This window comes from Cololabis saira, chromosome 21 (genome assembly GCF_033807715.1).
Source record: "Cololabis saira isolate AMF1-May2022 chromosome 21, fColSai1.1, whole genome shotgun sequence".
NCBI lineage: Eukaryota > Metazoa > Chordata > Actinopteri > Beloniformes > Belonidae > Cololabis > Cololabis saira.
This window is the reverse complement of record NC_084607.1, coordinates 23,623,513-23,642,260: the sequence shown is the minus strand read 5'-3', so window position 1 is coordinate 23,642,260 and position 18,748 is coordinate 23,623,513. Positions and strand designations below refer to the sequence as shown.

Genomic DNA, 18,748 nt, shown 5'->3' with positions numbered 1-18,748 from the left:
AGCCCAACCCAGACCGCAAAAAACAAACGCAACATTTCAGCAGAAACACCTCATTCTTACAGTCAAGCACAGCGGTGGAGTAAGGTCGAAATTTGATCATGCTACAGGACAATGATCCAGGGCACATCAATAAATCCAAATCACAATGCCTGAAAAATATCTAGTAGAAATTTTGTACGGACATTAAGAGAGCATAAGTGAAGGCCAAAAACCCAAATGAACTGAAGCAATGTTAGCCCTTTAGCACAAGTGTATCTGAAAACTAGCGAGCCTTCCTGATTTGAGAAGCTTTTTACTTTCTTGCATATCAATGAATAGCATGCATCAGATGCTCAATATGCCAGCTCACTGGTTGAAGCCAAGTTTACTAAATTGACCTTAAAGATTTAGCCAAATAACTTTAAGGCAACTTTAGAAAAGTGTTATATAAGTGTAGACCCACTAAATACACCATGAAGCAAATAGCTGGCTGTTAACAATGTCAAATAAGATGCTATTTTAAAAGGTTATGGATATATTAGCTAGTTTATAACACTCAATACTGGACCAGGCAATTTGTTCAACATCATCATTTCTGTTTCATTATCAGCTTATCCCAAGGTCTCCGAAGTTGTTTTTTTTCTCTCATTTTACTCATTTTCATGTCTCCTTTTAGGTATTTGTGTATTTTCTTTTCCTTTTGTATGTTAATAGTGGAATATTTAGTTTCTTATTGCCATGTTAAGTTATTCTAATGTTCCTGTAAAAGAACATTAGAGAAAAAAAAAGACCACCAGAGTTAAGTACGAGCCTTTGTATGTCGCCTCTGTCGTTCTTCCCCGCAAATGTAGGTCTAGGTGTTTTGTTCCAGCATAAATGTGGCCTTTGAGGCCTTTGATTTTTTTCCTGTGTAGCTGGTGTTCTCCCATTCTGTTTGAGCTGAGGTTTATATTGTGTTGTTTGTGTCTTTGGAATGAGCTCAGCATGATACACAGCCCTCTGGCACGGGTACACACAAACATACACTGGCTCACACACACTCTCGCATGCACACAACTCTTCCCTTCAGTGCCGCCTCACTCCAAAGAGACTATGTTTACGTGCATGTACGTGCACAAGAGTCACGACATGATAACGGTGCAAGTTTTTCTTGAAATTTAAGTTCAAACGAGATGTGTTTCAATGGATATGTGTAACTACATATTTGAGCACTGCAGTAATTTGTTGTGCATTATTTCCAAATAAATAGTACACTAGATTTTTATTATAGCTCTGCACTGAACTCTTATATTACACACTTTTGTTCATCCAAAGGCAGTGAGAGCATCCATGCAGACTTATCATCATCTATATACTGAAAACAGTCATGTTTCAACAAGTAATCCCTACAACAATGTTCTTTGTAATAATATTAGTTAAGTATTCCATAAAGAGCCACCAAATCTGGGATTGAGCTGTGAGGCTACCCCATAGTTATTAACTCTTCCACTAAACCAGTTAGATTTTGTCTTTTGTCTTGTTTGTTTTTACAAAAGATTGATGAAGTATGACAAATGGGAGATGCAGTAGCTATGTGGATGAACTGTGTATGAGAGAAGATAATTGAGTAGTACAAGAAGGATACTCGGGGTCCCAGAAAGCTCAGTGGGGTTTTAAAAAAAAATACTAGAAGGAAAAAAGACAGGAAGAGACCAAGGAGGATAATGAAGGTGTCCACAAACTGTACAAGAAGTGGAACGTCACATTATGATTCTTTTTTACCGTTCATTCATAGAGAATATTCTCACTTTTTGTTTTATTGCTTGGTTCTTTTCAGTGTCAATAGGTAATAAGAACAAACTCAGTAAGAATGCCAACATGTCTAGTAAAGATTGTAGGCCAACAATTTCGTGAGGGCTCTGTGAATCCCGTGTGACTGGGAAAGGGAGGGCAATCTGCAGTGATATATCTCATCCCCTCAATGCAGAATATCTGCTGTCACCATCGGGACGGAGGTATAGGGTGCCGCCTCTGCGGACCTCCCAGGCCCAAAGATCTTTTATACCCTCTAGTATAGCCCTGCTAAATACATTATAGATGCATTATTAATTTCATATTCCACTAGGTTTGGTGTGAAGCACTTTAGGATCAAATATTCTATTCACTGTGTTATGTTATTGTGTAGTGTTGTACTATAGCCTATTGCACTTAATCGTTCTATGTCGAATTATCTTGTATATTGTTCTGTTTTTTTGTTTTTGACTATGTATTCTGACTGCCACAGATGCAAAAAGAATTTCTGAAAGGACAATAAATTTATACTAACTAAGAAGAACTGGATAAACCACAGGCGATCTCACCCACAGGTTTTCCGAAGAGTGCTTTTGAAGCCTCTTTTTTGTCAGAGCCATGCTGCAAACAGGTGGAGCATGCAGGCCTGAGTCACTGCAAGGTAGCTATTTGACCTTAGCTGGCTTAGTTAAAGCTAATGCTAATGATGCTAATTAATGTTGCTTTAAATACATTTTGATCAAGAATGTGTTATATTTGATACATGAGTTCCTACAACCTCTGTATCACCCCAATATTCTAAAAAGAGAGAGGGAAAAAATACAAAACAAAATTAAAAAAGAAAGAAAACCAAATAAATTAAAAATACATAATATACCAAGAATGAATGAAAAATGATTATTTAGAAATTGTTAAAGGCACTACTCAATATTTGTTATTTTATTTCAAAATATAATAAATGTTTCAAATAAAATAAATTGGGATTTTTTTGTCATTATTTCATATGTCAAACATTGAAGGGTTAAGCATCCTCTTGTCAAATGTCGCTATTTAAGCAATATCTGAAACTAGTGTTGCCAGAGCTGAACCGAGGCCTGCTGCTCATGGGCCGCAGTCGCCTGTGGGTCGGGCATTTCTTGTCATGGAAAACGTGTCCGTTGTTTGTAGCCTGCAGTCCCTGCTCAATGGTCAGTCAAGCTCCAAGGACTTTATTATTATTTCCTTTTTATTTTATGTGATACTCAGGAGATAGGATATCAATGCCACTGGTTTTTATACCAAGGCAATCTTAACAGTTGAGAAGTATTGATCATTAGCATCATTGGCTTCTAAATCTTGGTTTCAGGTATTAACAAGCAGGAATATAGAGGGCATTTACAGGACATGTTAAAAAAAGGTCTGTGAACGACTGGGACCAGGACTTGTGTTCCTGAGCAAAATCTACCAGTCTTCAAGATTAGCCTCTGAAGTTTAAGAAATTGAAGTTGAAGTGGGTGCAACACAATTCCAGATGTACCAGAGACTTGTTTCTATGCTTTAAAGGGGACCTGTTATGGCATCTAATACCTATTTTAAACAGGCCTTGAATGTCTTAAAAACACGCTTTTGATTGTTTTTGCTAAATAAATTAGAAATTCAGCCTCTGAGCCATGTCTTTATCTTCCCATTCTCTAACCTCATTATCTATGCTGGATTCTGACTGGGCGGGGAGGCTATGATAATGAGGCTCTGTGCTGATTGGCTGCCTGAATGACGTGATACACCGCTACGAAAAAATGGCGGAAGCTCCGGCCGGCAGAGTTGTTTTTGTTGTTGTTCCGGCCAGAGTTGGTTGTGGGCGTGGTTTCACGCATCGGAGGCGAACCGATGCAAATTGCATTTTGGTTACGTAACGACGGGAGCAGAATCTGAACGGCTCGTAGAAGCCACATCACACTGGACGGCTCATCCGGGCGGCTGTACAGACACTGCAGAATTTGGTTGATTTCCTCCTTCTCTGTGTTGGCAGGCTGAGGGGAAACCACTTTATATATGTTAAAGCAAGAAAAAACGTGTTTTTCATAATAGGTCCCCTTTAAGTCACTGAGCTTGTCTACCATATGAGCTGTTCCGTACTTCAAGTTTCCAATAAATTATGACAGTAATTATTACTTTTACGGGGTCAATTTGTTTCTTAAGGCATATTTTATGTCGTTGTTTTTTTTTTTTTTCTAAAAGGGTTGTCTGCTATGTTGTAAAATCACTAAAGAATGCCTCATAGTTATTTTTGCTTGGCTCCCTTATGACTGTAGCAGAATATCAGCCCTATTACGATACATAGAGAGTAGGTGGGAGAGGGTGCAATGGATAAGGGGAGGCAAGCAAAGGCAGCGCCCCTGGACATGGAGTCAACAAAAAGGAAAGAAGCCACAAAGAAGAAGAAATTGGACTTATTAGAGAAAAGAGTGAGCGGGAAAGGAGGGCAAATACAGAGAGACAGGGATGTTGTTATTTCGTTGGTATAAGACAGTCGCACGTATACAGCCATTGCTGCTATGATAAACTATGAATAGGTCTCTTTTCTCCCTCTGTGTTTATCTGTTATAATGGACTGCTTCCATGCCAAAAATATTCCTCTATGACGTCAAATAGAGCCTTGCTCAACAATCTGTGTGTGTGTGTATGGTAATGTCTGCGTCGCCTCTGTTCAGTAGCTGAAGGCTACTGCTCCCTATGATTATTATCCAACAAAAACAAAAGAAATGTGCACCTCTCTGCTCACTCAACAAGACAAACACACTTTAACAGGGCTTCTTTTTCTCTGCAGGGCCACCGAAGGATCCACTCATTGTTTTAAAATACTGTAATCTAGTAAAGACTAAATAAGCCTCCACAGATTCATGTGCTGTTTGTAGAAGACATTTACTGCAAGTGAAAGAAAACACCCCCAACGCTGTTAATGCAATGATATTTCTCTCAGTACCCAATAAGGCAGGGGAAAAATAAAAAAAAGATAGTTTTTGTGACTTTCATAACTTTGACTGATAATCAAAATAGTTTTCACGGGGCCCATAGGCCACTTGTTACACAGTTATCGCAACCTGCAAAACGTACAATGTTGTGGTGTTTCAGCAGGAGTGACATCAAGATTTCCAGTTTGTGAATTTTTCCTACTTTTTCTGTTTTACATGTTTATTCCTGCAGAAATTAAGAAATATGTAAACAAAAGCAAAGCTTAAGACCAATTGGAGATGGTATGTTACCGTATGACCATAATCACTTCTGTATTGTTGGTTGTTAGACATTTCATGCTAGTGTTGTAGAGCAAAGGAATTATTCTTAGAAAAAATCACATTATAAAAACTGTTGTCCTACCTAAGACAACACATCAACTTCCAGTTAGCAAGGAGTGTCGAACCAGAATTATAAAACATGTTTCAAATGACATGCTTTCTTTTATTTTTCTTTCATCTTTGGCTGTTTCACCAAGTTATCGCATGTTACTGTTAAAGTTTTACATATTGTAAATTCCTAAGAAAATGACAGCAACATTAATCTCATTCATCTAATCTCTACCCTTTTTAAGAGATTAACAATTAACCATCAATTGCACCAATAACAGACTGCAGTCCTCTTCTTGACTGAAAATGTAACAAATTATGAAACCAATGAGTCAAGTTTCCCATTTGGTGTTCCTATTTTAACTGCTGTTTCTACAAAGACTAGCACAGACCCGTCCTTGTTCAGTCTTCACGTCACACAAGGTACTTCTTGCCTCCAAACCCAGCCAGCTTTATCTGCACATTAAGCCCTAACCTTTTCCCCAGTCTTACCCTGTACCTAATCTTAATTTTAACCATGAAAGTAGTTAGACTTAACAGTTTCTTCTATGGATTTGGAGCAATTGTAACTCGAGAGGTAGGACCGTCATCTGTTAACCTGATAAATGATGGTTACATTCCTGGTCTTGCAGTCCATATGTTGAAGTTTCTTTAGACAAGATACTGAACCCCATGAGTGCATTGATTGATGTGTGATTGCGTGCATTATAGCAATCAGGTCCCATAGAAATCTGCGTTGATGACTAAGGAGGGGTGTGTGAATGGATAAATATGGCTTTCAGTGTGAAAGTGTTTGGAGTGGTAAATTAAACTAGAATTGGGCTATATAAGTACATTACCATTCAAGCACAGTTTTTTTTTTAAATTTATTAACATACAGTGCAAACAACAACAGAAGACGACATCAGTTTGTTTGTGTGTGTGTGTGTGTGTGTGTGTGTGTGTGTGTGTGTGTGTGTGTGTGTGTGTGTGTGTGTAAATAAGTTAAACAAATAAATAATTATCATATAGAGTGGTGTAGCACTATACAATATAGAATAATAATATAGTAATATCCTAATATAACATAATTTTTATAAAATATTATAACATATAACCAAATTATATCACCATACTATTATATATAACAATATAATAATACTATAGTTTAACATCCCATGAGATTTCATAACTTAAAAGGAACCCTGGCTATTAAGACATGTAGGTCTTAAAAGATAAATGTTGGTATCAATTATAACAATGTGATATAAAAAACCTTTTTGATGTCTTCGTTTTTATAAAATTTGAAAATATAATTTAACTCGTAGGTCGCCATTGTTGTTTACACCGCAATGCATTCTGGGTAGTGACGTCAGACGGTGGCACCTGCTAGCCCCAGTACACTGTTTTGACACCCAGAAACAGATGAAAACACAGCTAAACAGGTGACGGCGCACCAGAAACACAGATGAAAATGCAGCTTAAAACATTAAGGTGACGGTGCACCTACGCCGTAGACGCCGTAGGCTACGCCGTAGCCTAATGCACTAAGATGCGCACGACTTTGATCATTTTTGCAGATCTCCCGTGCATCACAGCACACGAGAACTTTGATCCAGTTTGCCTGAACCGAGACGTCTTATGGGCTCCCTCGTCAGCCTCCACGGCCGGGAGAGTGCTGCTCATCTATTTTTTAGATACCTATCGCAGTTAAACTAATGTGGCTTATCTTCCCAGAGCCACCGTTCTACGTCATCGCCCCCAGAATGCATTGCGCAGGTAGAACATGGCGCCTCCCGCAGGTCAAAATATGTGATAAACATTGTAGATTTTTAAAGCAATTAGATTATTTTATGTGTTTCTAACAACATATTTTAGTATAAGAGAACAATTGTGGCTCATTAGGGACTACAAGTCTTAATAACCAGGGTTCCTTTTAATATAATAATAAACTATGAAACAATACATCATGATAATGCCAAGAATAATTATTAGAGTTAAAATTAGTAATTTATGTATTGCAATGAGGGGTGAGGTCAGACCGGGGCGTCAGGGAAGCGAGCAGGAGGCCCCCACCAGACTCCAGTTGCCCGAGGCAGGTAGGACGGCAGTGAAAGGAAAGCTCCCCTCTCTTTTTCATTTTATGTATTTTAAAAATGTTATATATACATTTTTTTTTTATTTATTCATTTTTTTCCCCCTATTCCCCTTCCCCCGCTACCCCTCCTGATTAATTTTGTTAGTTCTGTTAGATGTCATTTAGAGTCAGGAGGGATCGCATCTTTGACCGCATTCTAGCACAGTTTTGTCTCAGGTTGGAACCTCTGACGTACAAAAAACTCAAGACTACACAACGAAAGATCGAAACAGTGAAAAAACTCACCTGAAAACATACTCAAAAACAAACGGTGACCACTAAACAACAGTGCTGAGAAGTCAAAACAATTTTGATAGAAGTGCACTGAAATGTTTTTAGTGTAAGAGAGCTCATTCCAAACAATTTAGATTCCCAAGCAAGATATAATGCATGTTTTTAGAAGCCACAGTGCCTGGAGAAAACCTGCGAAGATGTGGAAAACATTTAACTCCACCAAGGCTAAGGTTCATTATGAATGTTATGTGTCCTAAATCCAACAATGGCTCAAAGACCCCATTGCACTGAAAAGTACCATGAGGGAGCAATGCTTCACAGAACCTTTTAAAGCAAAAGAATCCAAAAAATAAAGATGGAAGGCCAATTAAAAAAAGAAGAGAAAAAAATCAGCCCTAAGTCAAGTTCCTCATTCCGACTGACATGCCTTCCATTGAGGAAGCAGAGAGTATGGACTCTGGGATGTGCTCATCCTTCACCCAAGCCGAGGTCGCTGAGGTGGTTCGTAAGCTCCTCAGTAGCAGGGCACTGGGGGTGGATGAGATTCGCCCTGAGTACCTCAAGTCTCTGGATGTCGTAGGTCTGTCTTGGTTGACACGCTCTGCGACATTTCATGGAGGAAGGGGACAGTGCCGCTGGAGTGGCAAACCCGGGTGGTGGTCCCTCTTTTAAAAAGGGGGACCGGAGAGTGTGTTCCAACTATAGGGGCAAAGTCTACGCCAGGGTACTGGAGAGGAGAATACGGCCCATAGTTCAGGAGGAACAATGTGGTTTTCGTCCCGATCGTGGAACACTGGACCAGCTCTATACCCTCCACAGGGTGCTTGAGGGTTCATGGGAATTTGCCCAACCAGTCCACATGTGCTTTGTGGATCTGGAGAAGGCATTTGACTGTGTCCCTCGTGCCATTCTGTGGGGGGCGCTCAGTGAGTATGGGGTCCGGAGCTGTCGGGTCTCTATATGATCGTAACCCCCCTCCCTCCCCTCTGCCACGGACCCCCAGTATGTAGTTATCATGTAGTTATTTCCAGAGCGGCTCGGTCCCGCTGTGTGTGAGAGCGGGGAGCAGAGCGGTCCGGGCTGCAGCTGCAGGACTCTCCGCCCAGCAGCAGCAGCCCGCAGGGACACGTGAAGAGCCGTAGGGCTACGCCGTAGCCTACGCCGTAGCCTACGCCGTAGCCTACGCCGTAGCCTACGCCGTAGCCTACGCCGTAGCCTACGCCGTAGCCTACGCCGTAGCCCCCTAAAACCGGCCTGTCTTACAGGTGAATGAGACATGGGGTAGTTTTGTTGAAAATGTGCTGTCCAAAATGTCCTGGAAAACTCGACTCCTGCAAATGCGCGTTCCCCAAAGTTTGTGGGGGCGTGGCTTTGGACGGAGCGCTGATGGGGGGGGGAGGAGGGGGCGGGGCTTAGAGGAGGTGCCACTTTCAAATCTTGCTAGCTTTTTAAAATCATGGGTAATACCTTTAAGCAGGTCTCAGAAAAAAGCCTAAAAAGAATTGTCAAAATGGATTGACTTATGGCAAAATGAGTTCGGCTTTCAATCTAATAAAACTTCAAAAATGGTAAAGAAGTCGAGAAGAGGCTTAGAAGTTACAATTGAAGAAAAAAGGATGAAACGTTTAAAAGAAAGGTAAGAGTTTAAAGTAAAGCAGCAAGCAGCACCTTAGCCAATCCTAGAGCTGTTAAGAGGTTGATGTTATAGTTTATTGAGATCAATCGTTCAACCATGGCGGTGAAATGGAAATAGTATTTAAAAAAAAAAGTAAAACATCACATTGAAGATATATTTGACAAAGTGAATTCACACACATTCCAGTCTTAAAGTTTGTCTCAGAGATGTGGACTGCTTCGAAAGGGATGTAAAGGTCTGGTTCTTCTTTTTTGTCAGTTTTACGACTTTAATGCTTTGCTTTCCCACTCATGCCAAGCACTTCAGGGACCTTTTCAAATTCTCCTTTGTTTTGTTTGACCAAATGTATATTCCTTTTAGGGGGTGTGTGACTTACTCCCTTAGTGTGATCTCACCTAAAAAAGGTCTTGTGTATTCCACCCCACTTGGTTTGGAGTGTGTTTGTAACTTAAGATGTCGTAAACCAGGCCTTGAGTTTCAGCTTGCTTTCCTTTGTTTAGTCGCTGCTATTTTTAGATCGGTCCAGTTATATTTAGTGACTGGTCACCGAGGACTTTTTCTCATTTTTGTCTTTCTCCGCCGGCAGACTCAGCAGAGCCACTAAAACCAGCTGATAACGAGGTATCTGAGGCACTTTTAACTGATAGGATATCTACGACAGCTATTGTGTGATGAGAAATCCAGGCGTTATCGTGGTGTTTTCTTCCCCAACATCAACTCTGTGCTGCGCAATCTCATCTGCATGTGAAAGAGAGTTTATTTATTTATTTCTTCGTATGTGTGTGTCACCAGACCAGACAGCACATGATGCTTTTAACAGCAGAGGATATGAGGACTGCTATTTTTAACTCCCCTGGATCTCAACATAGACAAGTTGTCTTGTCTGGTGGGGCAGGTGTTTGAGTGTGTAGCACTCGTGTGTGTGTGTGTGTGTGTGTGTGTGTGTGTGTGTGTGTGTGTGTGTGTGTGTGTGTGTGTGTGTGTGTGTGTGTGTGTGTGTGTGTGTGTGTGTGTGTGTGTGTGTGTGTGTGTGTGTGTGTGTGTGTGTGTGTGTGTGTGGGTATGTGTGTATGCTGAAGGTGTGATTGAGAGGAGACATGTCACACTTGAAAAGATTGAAATGAGAGGCAACGATTGGCTTTTTTTCCCCCCAATATAGCTTGTGAGCCATCCAGTTAGAAACAATTGTATCAAAGATGTAATGTGATAATAATTTCTTAAATTAATTAAATTAAATAAGTAATTAATAAATGTCACGTAATTAGAACAGGTCGGGACAGAATAAGTGAATTTGCCACCATTTAATTAATTACTTTTGCTCAGTTAAGCTTTGGACAAAGCCAATACTGTGATGTGGTCCCTTTGGGCTCAGTGATTAATTTCTCAATCAATCAAATAGTTATTATCTGAGGTCTTCATTCAGTTTTCAATTCAAGCATCTGGTTCTTTGTTTTTTGGCCATGAACCCCCTCAAATGCTTCAGTTGATTTTTGGGGAAATAACAGCATGCCAGAGAGCACACTTTCAAGTGAATGATAAGTTGATACCAAACTCTTTCCCTGTTGTATTTATCCTTAGAAAAATATGATTTTTCTGTTGCTTTTTTCAATAACTTGCAACAATGTGGTGGGTTTCTGTTGTGCATCCTTTGGCTGGTCTTGCACACATTAATTAAGGATAAGAAAACTTCTATCAAACCTGTTAGAATTTCTCCACATTGGGGAATCTTACATTGTTGCAGCAGTTACTCATTCACTTTTTTCTGAACGCTACCATGCAAGAGTCACAGGTGACTAAAGAGCTGTTTAGTCGTTTTGCTTTAGAGAACCCTCTACGTGCTTGTACCACTGCTGAAAAATTAAAGCTTTGTCTGTATCCTGGACGAAACAGGCTCACAATTTGTCATTCCAAGCAAAGTTTCTATTTATGCATGTGAAATTAGGATATGTAGCTGTACCTGAATTCCAGCTTTATCAACGTTATAATAAACACCACAATACTCTTTAGGTCCCTCTCATTCCACCAAGACACAACTGGGTGATGGACAAGGCACTTGTAAAGTGGAGTCCGGACTTGGACGTAAGCAGCAGATGTTTTGTTGGGCTCTGGGTTGTAGGGCAGGATTTATGTTCAATTGATTCTGGCACATCCCAAGGAATGGGATCTTGAACATTTTCACGTCAATCCCTTGAAATCTTTATCATGTTCAATGAACTGCTTTCTTGTGGTTGCCATCCAGAGGAATGACAGAAACTACCGTATTTTCGCGACCATATGGCGCACTGTGTGGAAAGGCGCACCCTCAGTTTTGTGTGTCATTTTTGGTTTTAAAACACACATACGGCGCACCGACCCAAAAGGCGCCGTCTACGGAGAGGGAGCTGCACAGACACGCGTTGCAAAACACACACGCGTTAAAAATACAGCAGAAGCAAAACTTAGTTTGATATTTTATTTCACTTTTCACATCAATCAAACCCTTCAAAGGTTCATATTCTGTTTCTGCATTAAAGAATTTTAAAAAACCACCGGGTTGCTGCACAAACCTGTCTCGCCACTGATCATCTCCTCATCCATCCAGCCCTTTTCATTTCACTCTGGCTGGAAAAGTCTCTTTAGGGAACGCTTTTCTTTTAAAAATCCCGACCGCGGCGGTCCCGGGTCCCGCTCCCCGTTTGCTCCCTCGCGCTGGACCGGGTCCCGGGTCCCGGTCCCGGTCCCGGTCCCGGTCCGCCCCCCCGCGCTGGTCCCGCGGCGGACCGGGTCCCGGTCCGCCCCCCCCCCCCGCGCTGGTCCCGCGGCGGTCCCGGGACCCTCGCGCTGGACCCGCTCACACACACGCGCTGTCGGGGAGCCGGTACCGGGGTTTGTATCCGACAGGAGCTCCGTTAATTCAGCTGCGCCAGTCCGAATTTCCAGACCTGTCTCAGCTTCTTGATCATCATCATCCCTTCATCCAGCCCCCTCTTTTCATTCACCCTTATAATGACTCCGGCTGGAAACCTCTTATGCAAAGTTTTTCTTTTAAAAATCACCATAAGTTTCTGTCCATCAGCTGCGCCAGTCCAGCACCACATAGCCTACATGAGAATCTGTGTGTCGCGCCGCAAATACACACACGCGCATGTCGGGATCCGGTACCGGGTTTGTAACCGACAGATTTGGCTGCAAATCTCGGAAAGTGAAGCTGATCTGACCTGAGACAGACCCCAGAAATCTCTGCTCTTAAAGCGGCCGGGAACCAGGTCATCGGACGCGCTTGGGGAACCAGGAAGTCGGCTGCAGCAGCGACCATCACCGCGCTGCTGCAGCCGCTGCTTTAACCGGGGAATGTGGACGGTTCCGACCGGCCGGCGCTGCAGAACACTCACACACAAGTGTGCTTATTTAAATAGAGCGGAGCAAAACTTAGTTTGATTGTATTTTATTTCACTTTACACATCAAGCAAATCCTTAAAAGTCTTCATCATCTGTTTCGCATTAAACAGCTCAGTGGATGGTCTCATTCAGCTTCACCCGCCCCCTTCTCTTTTTACCTTCTCATGGTGGCCGACCTGACATTACCGTAATTCAGGTAATAGACACGGCGCACCGTTTCTTAAGGCGCCCGGCACATTTAAAAAAAAAAAAAAAAAAAAAAAGTTGCGCCTTATGGTCGCGAAAATACGGTAAGGTCTTCCAGGACACGTAATCTGTGTTGTGACATCATAGGTTTGTCAAAGTTGTATTAATGCGTCAGTGCAAAAGCAGGTGTGAACTCTACCTACTTTTGTTACGTTGAAGTACTTTGCTCTTTCAGATGGTGGTAGACCCACTCTTTTAAAAACACATACATGTACCTGTAAAAGAACAGTGGAACAGAAATCTTGAGAGAACTCCCATGACCACCAGTGGCTTCTGCAGAACAGATTTCACAGATACTGCCTTTAAGATGAATGTGCCACATGCTGTTAAGAGAAATCTGCCTTTTTTGATTTGGTTATGGCTCTGCAGAGGTTGTTTTACTCTCAAGCTTATATCAAAACGCCTTATAAAATCATTCAAAATAATTAAAAAACAATTAAACTATATTTAGTAATGAACAATTGCATTGAAAGCTGTAAATCACAACTGGCAATGTTTATTTAAATAATAGCCCTTAAGTTTACTGTAAAACCCAATGAGACACATTTTGCTCACCTGTTTTGTCTGTCAGGTGGCTGTCAATATTAGACAATACTACAAAAGATCCATGGATAGTCTCATCTAAATGTTTGACCTGATTCTGCGTATCCCATGACCGGCCGTGTGCACAGCCCTCTGTGTATTGCAGCTCAGTGTGGGAGTATCTGCTGCTGCTGTGATGGAGACAGGGAGTGACAGGTCTTACAGCATGACCTCCTCCTTTAGCACCACGCTCAAAATCGCTTCAGTTTCTACGACACATGAGCGCACACACATACAGCAGTACAAAGCTATAAGAGAGCCTCTGAACAACGCTGGAGCCTGAGTCTGGAGTGAATAAATCTCACATACAGATACGATACCATTAAACTGCGCTCAAGGATCTTGATGCAGAGGGGATGAGGCGCTCACCAATTTTGTCATTCATCCCCACAGACACAAATAATGCAAGCAATGATTTCCCACACCCTTAAGAAGCTATGACGACAGGGAGGAGGAAGTGCTAGCTCATGCAAAGAAATTATACACCCCGCTCTAAAATCAGCCGCTGCACTCAGTCCATGTTTTCTTCTTGTGTCAATTTTCATCCCGTACGATGCCATTTCACAATGATGAGTTTGACCTACTCTGTATCGTCGAAGCACAACTCAGTTAACATAATGGATACGATGATGTCAAGTGTTGTGTGGGACCATCCAATAACGCTAAAATCATTCTGGAGGAACAAAACAATGGTCTACATCTGGTTTGCTAATGTGAGGCCAGCACAAAACCTGGAGTTCTTGAATTACCACGAGAGCCTGGTTCTGGAAATGATTCCCATGTTATCGTAATGTACAACCTGGTGCAGTTTTAGTATCCATAGATACATTTCACATCCACGAGTACTGTTTTGAATGTGGGTGAGAATTTGTATGGACATAATCTGTTAAAATGATATTAAACTAACATGCTAAACTAAATTCAAGCATAAATATTGGTGTACGTTCTTTATTATTTTTATCTCTAGAGGGCCTGCTGCATAACAGTCTATGGGCTTAAGCAACTACATGTCATGATTTCACCTTGATTTGCACTTTTGGTCGACTTGACTTCTCACTTGTTAATAAAATTGTTAGAGTATAGTCATTTTTACTTTAAAGTTAGTATGGATCTGCAATTGACCAGAACATGGGCTTGGATAGTCAGGTCTTGGTGGAGCTTGGTCGGCGTTTCGGCGGCACTCTTTCATGAGCAACATCAGAAAGCAGCATGGATGGACACATTTGTTCAAATCGGTGTAAGCTAATGTTAATAAGCATCATGGGCTATATAGCATGAGATAAGCTAAACTAATAGAGGTAGATCGTGGTAACTGAGGTAAGGTGGGCATGTTCAAACCCACTGGCTTTGTTCATTCTGCCGAACATATCACCCAGAGCACCAAAGAAATGACCTTCACAACCACTCGTCAGCAAACAGATGGATGATGTCACAGAAGGGTTTTCCAATTCTTTATACTTTTCCCATTCTTATACTTTTCACATATTAAGAGGATTTCCTCATCTTATCTGACCTCTTCTCAACATAGATTATATAATCAAATGTCTCTATAAATTAGATATTGCTTCTAGGACTAACTTTATACGTATCTCTCCCAGTGGAGCCACATGCGTAAAACTAATGTGAAAGAGCTGAATCGTGAAACCTAAATAATATTCCTTAGCTGTTATTGTTATGTGTACTGAGAGAGTTTTAAATGATCCTCTTTAACCCAATCATTTCATCATGCTCCCAAATTACAATCAAAACACAATGACTGTCAGCAGGAAATTGCCCAAGCTGAGCATTTTGTTCCCTTAAAATTGAATGACACAATGTCTGTATGGATAGTTGTCGAGTCAGGAATACAGTTTAATATTTCTTGCATATTGATGAGTGGCATATTGTTTTCTCCTCCTGTAATTTTATTCCATACATAACTTACTCAACTGAATTATGAACCAGGGAACTTAATTATGTCACATTCATCTCAATTGTTAAGACTGCAGCATAACAAGTTATATTGTTTTTCTGTTTGTTTGTTTTAAGTGCATCACGTTTGGTTTCTGATTTAAGCAGCCTAATAATACCAGCATCACATGTAAGGGAACCTGCTATGTCAGCACAAGACCTCTCCATTAAGACAAGATTTTAAGGGGAGTTATGCCCTCTTGAGTAGCTCTTAACTTTAATTTTCCTGAAGTTGGCACATTCTGTTGACAGTTTGAATGTGGAAATGATTGAGTGCATTGACCAGCAACTGAGCCAAGACTTTAGGATTCTGTTACACCCTGGTTAGACCTGGTATTAACATTCATCCTTAGTTATCCGGTCAGAAGTGGTAAGCTCTTAAGACATCAGTTCACATCTTGCATTAATATTAGGGGTGTAACGGTATTTGTATTCGTCCCGTTCCGTCACGGTACGGGGGTCACGGTTCGGTACACGCAGTCATACGGCGAATACGTCTGACTGAGTAAAAAAAAAAAATAAATTAATCATCTTTTTTTTTTCCCCTTATAAATATCAAAAGTCACGTTCCATTACAGACCTAAATGTGTGCTAGTCTGTGCATATCAATAAATATATGTGCAATTCATATATCATCATAAATTGTAGGCTATAATAACGATAAAATGTTCTAATTCTTAATTTACAACTGTCCTGAACGCATCAGGACCGTGTGCCAGCGCGGATTGGGAGTAAAGCCTGATTTATGGTTCAGCGTTAAATCGACGCAGAGCATACGCCCAGAGGTGGAAAAAGTACAAAAATATTGTACTTAAGTAAAAGTACAAATTTTCTGCTTGAAAATTACTTAAGTAAAAGTAAAAAGTACCCATTAAGAAAATTACTTAAGTAAAAGTACAAAAGTACCTCAAATTAAATATAATAAAGTACCAAAAGTACATGGTGTAAAATGTACTTAAGTACAAAAGTAAAAAGTACAAAGTACAAAGTACAAAATTCAAAGTACAAAATTATTTTCAAAAGGATTGCAAAGAAATGAAGAATCCAAGAATTTGCTTACAACTCTAAATAATGGTGATATTATTCTGACCCCTTTAGCGTTTGTTTCCATTAACCCATTTTAATTTCGTCGGCTTGAGCGTCGGCTGCCGCTCAAGGCTGATTTATGGTTCCGCGTTACACCAACGCAGCGCCTACGGCGTAAGGTTCGCGGCGACACGCACCGTACGGTGCGCTTCGGCGCGTACCCTACGCCGTACCTTTCGGCGTAGGCTCTGCGTCGATTTAACGCGGAACGATAATTCAGGCTTCAGTCTTCATCGGTACTCGACGCGACGGCGGTTCCTCAGGCCTTTCCGGCCCGCCTCTGCGGCGCAACTCTCCCCGGGGCTGCGGCTCCTTCTCGGGGAGGCCGAGTCTCCCCGTCTGCCCCAGGTGTCTCGTCACGGACCCGCCGCCGGGCAATCACGGGCAATTTACTCGCCCCCCTTCCTTCCCGTCCGCCTTAAATCGACGCACAACTACGCCGTAGGCTACGGCGTAGGGTGTGCGTCGCCGCGTACCCTACGCCGTAGTTCTGCGCCGGTGTAACGCGGAACCATAAATCAGCCCCCGCTGTGCTTTTCTCATGGCTTTAATTTGTAGCGAGTAACGACGTGTCCAATTTTAAATGTAGCGGATTAAAAGTACGATTTTTTCCTTGAAAATGTAACGAAGTAAAAGTAAAAGTACAGAAAAATGAAAGTATCAATAAAAGTACAAATTCTCAAAAATCTTACTTAAGTACAATAACGAAGTACTTGTACTTCGTTACTTTACACCACTGCATACACCAACAGGTACGGCGCAGTCTACGGCGAGGTTACGCGCATATGCGCAACCTTCGCCGTAGGCGCTGCGTTGGTGTAACGCGGTACCATAAATCAGCCTTAACAGTCACAGCCAATTTGCCGTGAAGGATATTAGCGCTAAAGTTTAAAAGAGGACTAAATTTGTACAAAGTTTTGAATGTTACCCCGTTTTCCACGTTACCTGGATTATTTTGGGTTATGGAAGAGTCAACTACCGTTGGTGAGTCAGTGTAACCTTCTTAAATAATTTCTTAACAGAATGTTGTGGTAGCTTTGACCACCTGCCTATTTGAATGTGATTTGTGTTGTTGTCAACTAGACTGCCGAGTCTATTCTCTTTCTGAGCTCAGAAATGATGTTATAGACCGCTGTGTCTATATCTATCTAAATAGATTGTGTAATTTTAGACCAGTTAGGTTTTTTGTATTTAAGCTGAATCAAAGATGGAACTGAGTCAGTCCGTGACTATCTGAGTTTTCAGCTCCGCGCGTGTATGTGTGTGTGTGTGTGTGTGTGTTTCTGGTAGGATGATGTTGTTGAACGTTAAAATGACTATCATAAGGCCCATGGAGAATGCTCCGCCCCCAGACGGCTCTGCCCATATGCAGCAGTAGAGCAGCCCGGGTTCAAGTGTTTATTAAAAGTGCTCGAGCTCGTTACAATGTCCCATCCCGCGCTCACATAAAAAACATAAAAAATTAAAAACACTAATGCACAAGTTAAATGTTTTATTCTATTTATTTTACACTTTAATAAGAGATGCTTTTTAGTTTTGAACAAACTTTAACTTTCAAATGCTATGATCAAAATAAAGGAAGAAAAAACTCGTCTTACATTTGGGACTTTTTGTATTTTTTTTCCCGTTGTACCGAACCCATACCGAACCCGTACCGAACCGTGACCCCTGTACCGAGGTACGTACCGAACCGTGACTTGTGTGTACCGTGACACCCCTAATTAATATGCTTTTCCACATGTGTCAAGTGTCATCTTGTGACTGGATCTCACTTTTCCTGCCCGATATGTACATAAAAATTCCACTTAAGTTCAAATGCACTGTTGTTGTTTTCTTTCCCTGCAGGAGGTAGAACTGTATTAAACTGAGTTGGGTTGCGGAAAAAAGAACACCTTTCCTGTCTTATATAAATTAAAAAGAAAAAAATTGACTTGAGGGGTGACTTAGGGGGTGACTCAAATCAGCACAGTTGGAAAGTGACAACAAGGTGAAGTTCACATTTTGATATGACACAGTTGTTTTGTTAATGAGCACATAAATATGCTGGACAGAATAGAGTACAGTGTCATTGCTGATGTCCAAAAATGTCCCCTTGTTGTTGAATTGTGCCATACAAATAAACTTGCCTTGCTTTGTCATTGCACTCATTGGTCTCCAACCCGACCTAGCCAAAAATTAGATTGATTGGCCTGAGCAGATATCAACTTCAAGAGCTACTCAAGAAGATACAGATGGCTTCTATCGGTTGCCAACAAGAATCTCCTGGCTAAATGAAGAGTGGAAGGAGTGATTTTTTTTTTCTTTTTTCATTATGAGGTGGTTCGCAGCATTATGGTTGCAATTTCCTCACAACCCAACTCATGAACTGTTGAAGCTGTGTGTCTACCTATAGAATGCATATTTGGTGAAACTGTCTATAGACAGGGATTTGTTAACTTTGACACTTTTGTC

General features: G+C 41.2%; 1 protein-coding gene across 3 annotated transcripts in view; it reads left to right on the top strand.

Annotated features, from left to right (window-relative positions):
- The window catches only part of grin2aa (glutamate receptor, ionotropic, N-methyl D-aspartate 2A, a), a 213,167-nt gene that overhangs the window by 116,868 nt on the left and 77,551 nt on the right, over positions 1–18,748 (top strand). The gene's annotated exons all lie outside the window — the stretch shown is intronic.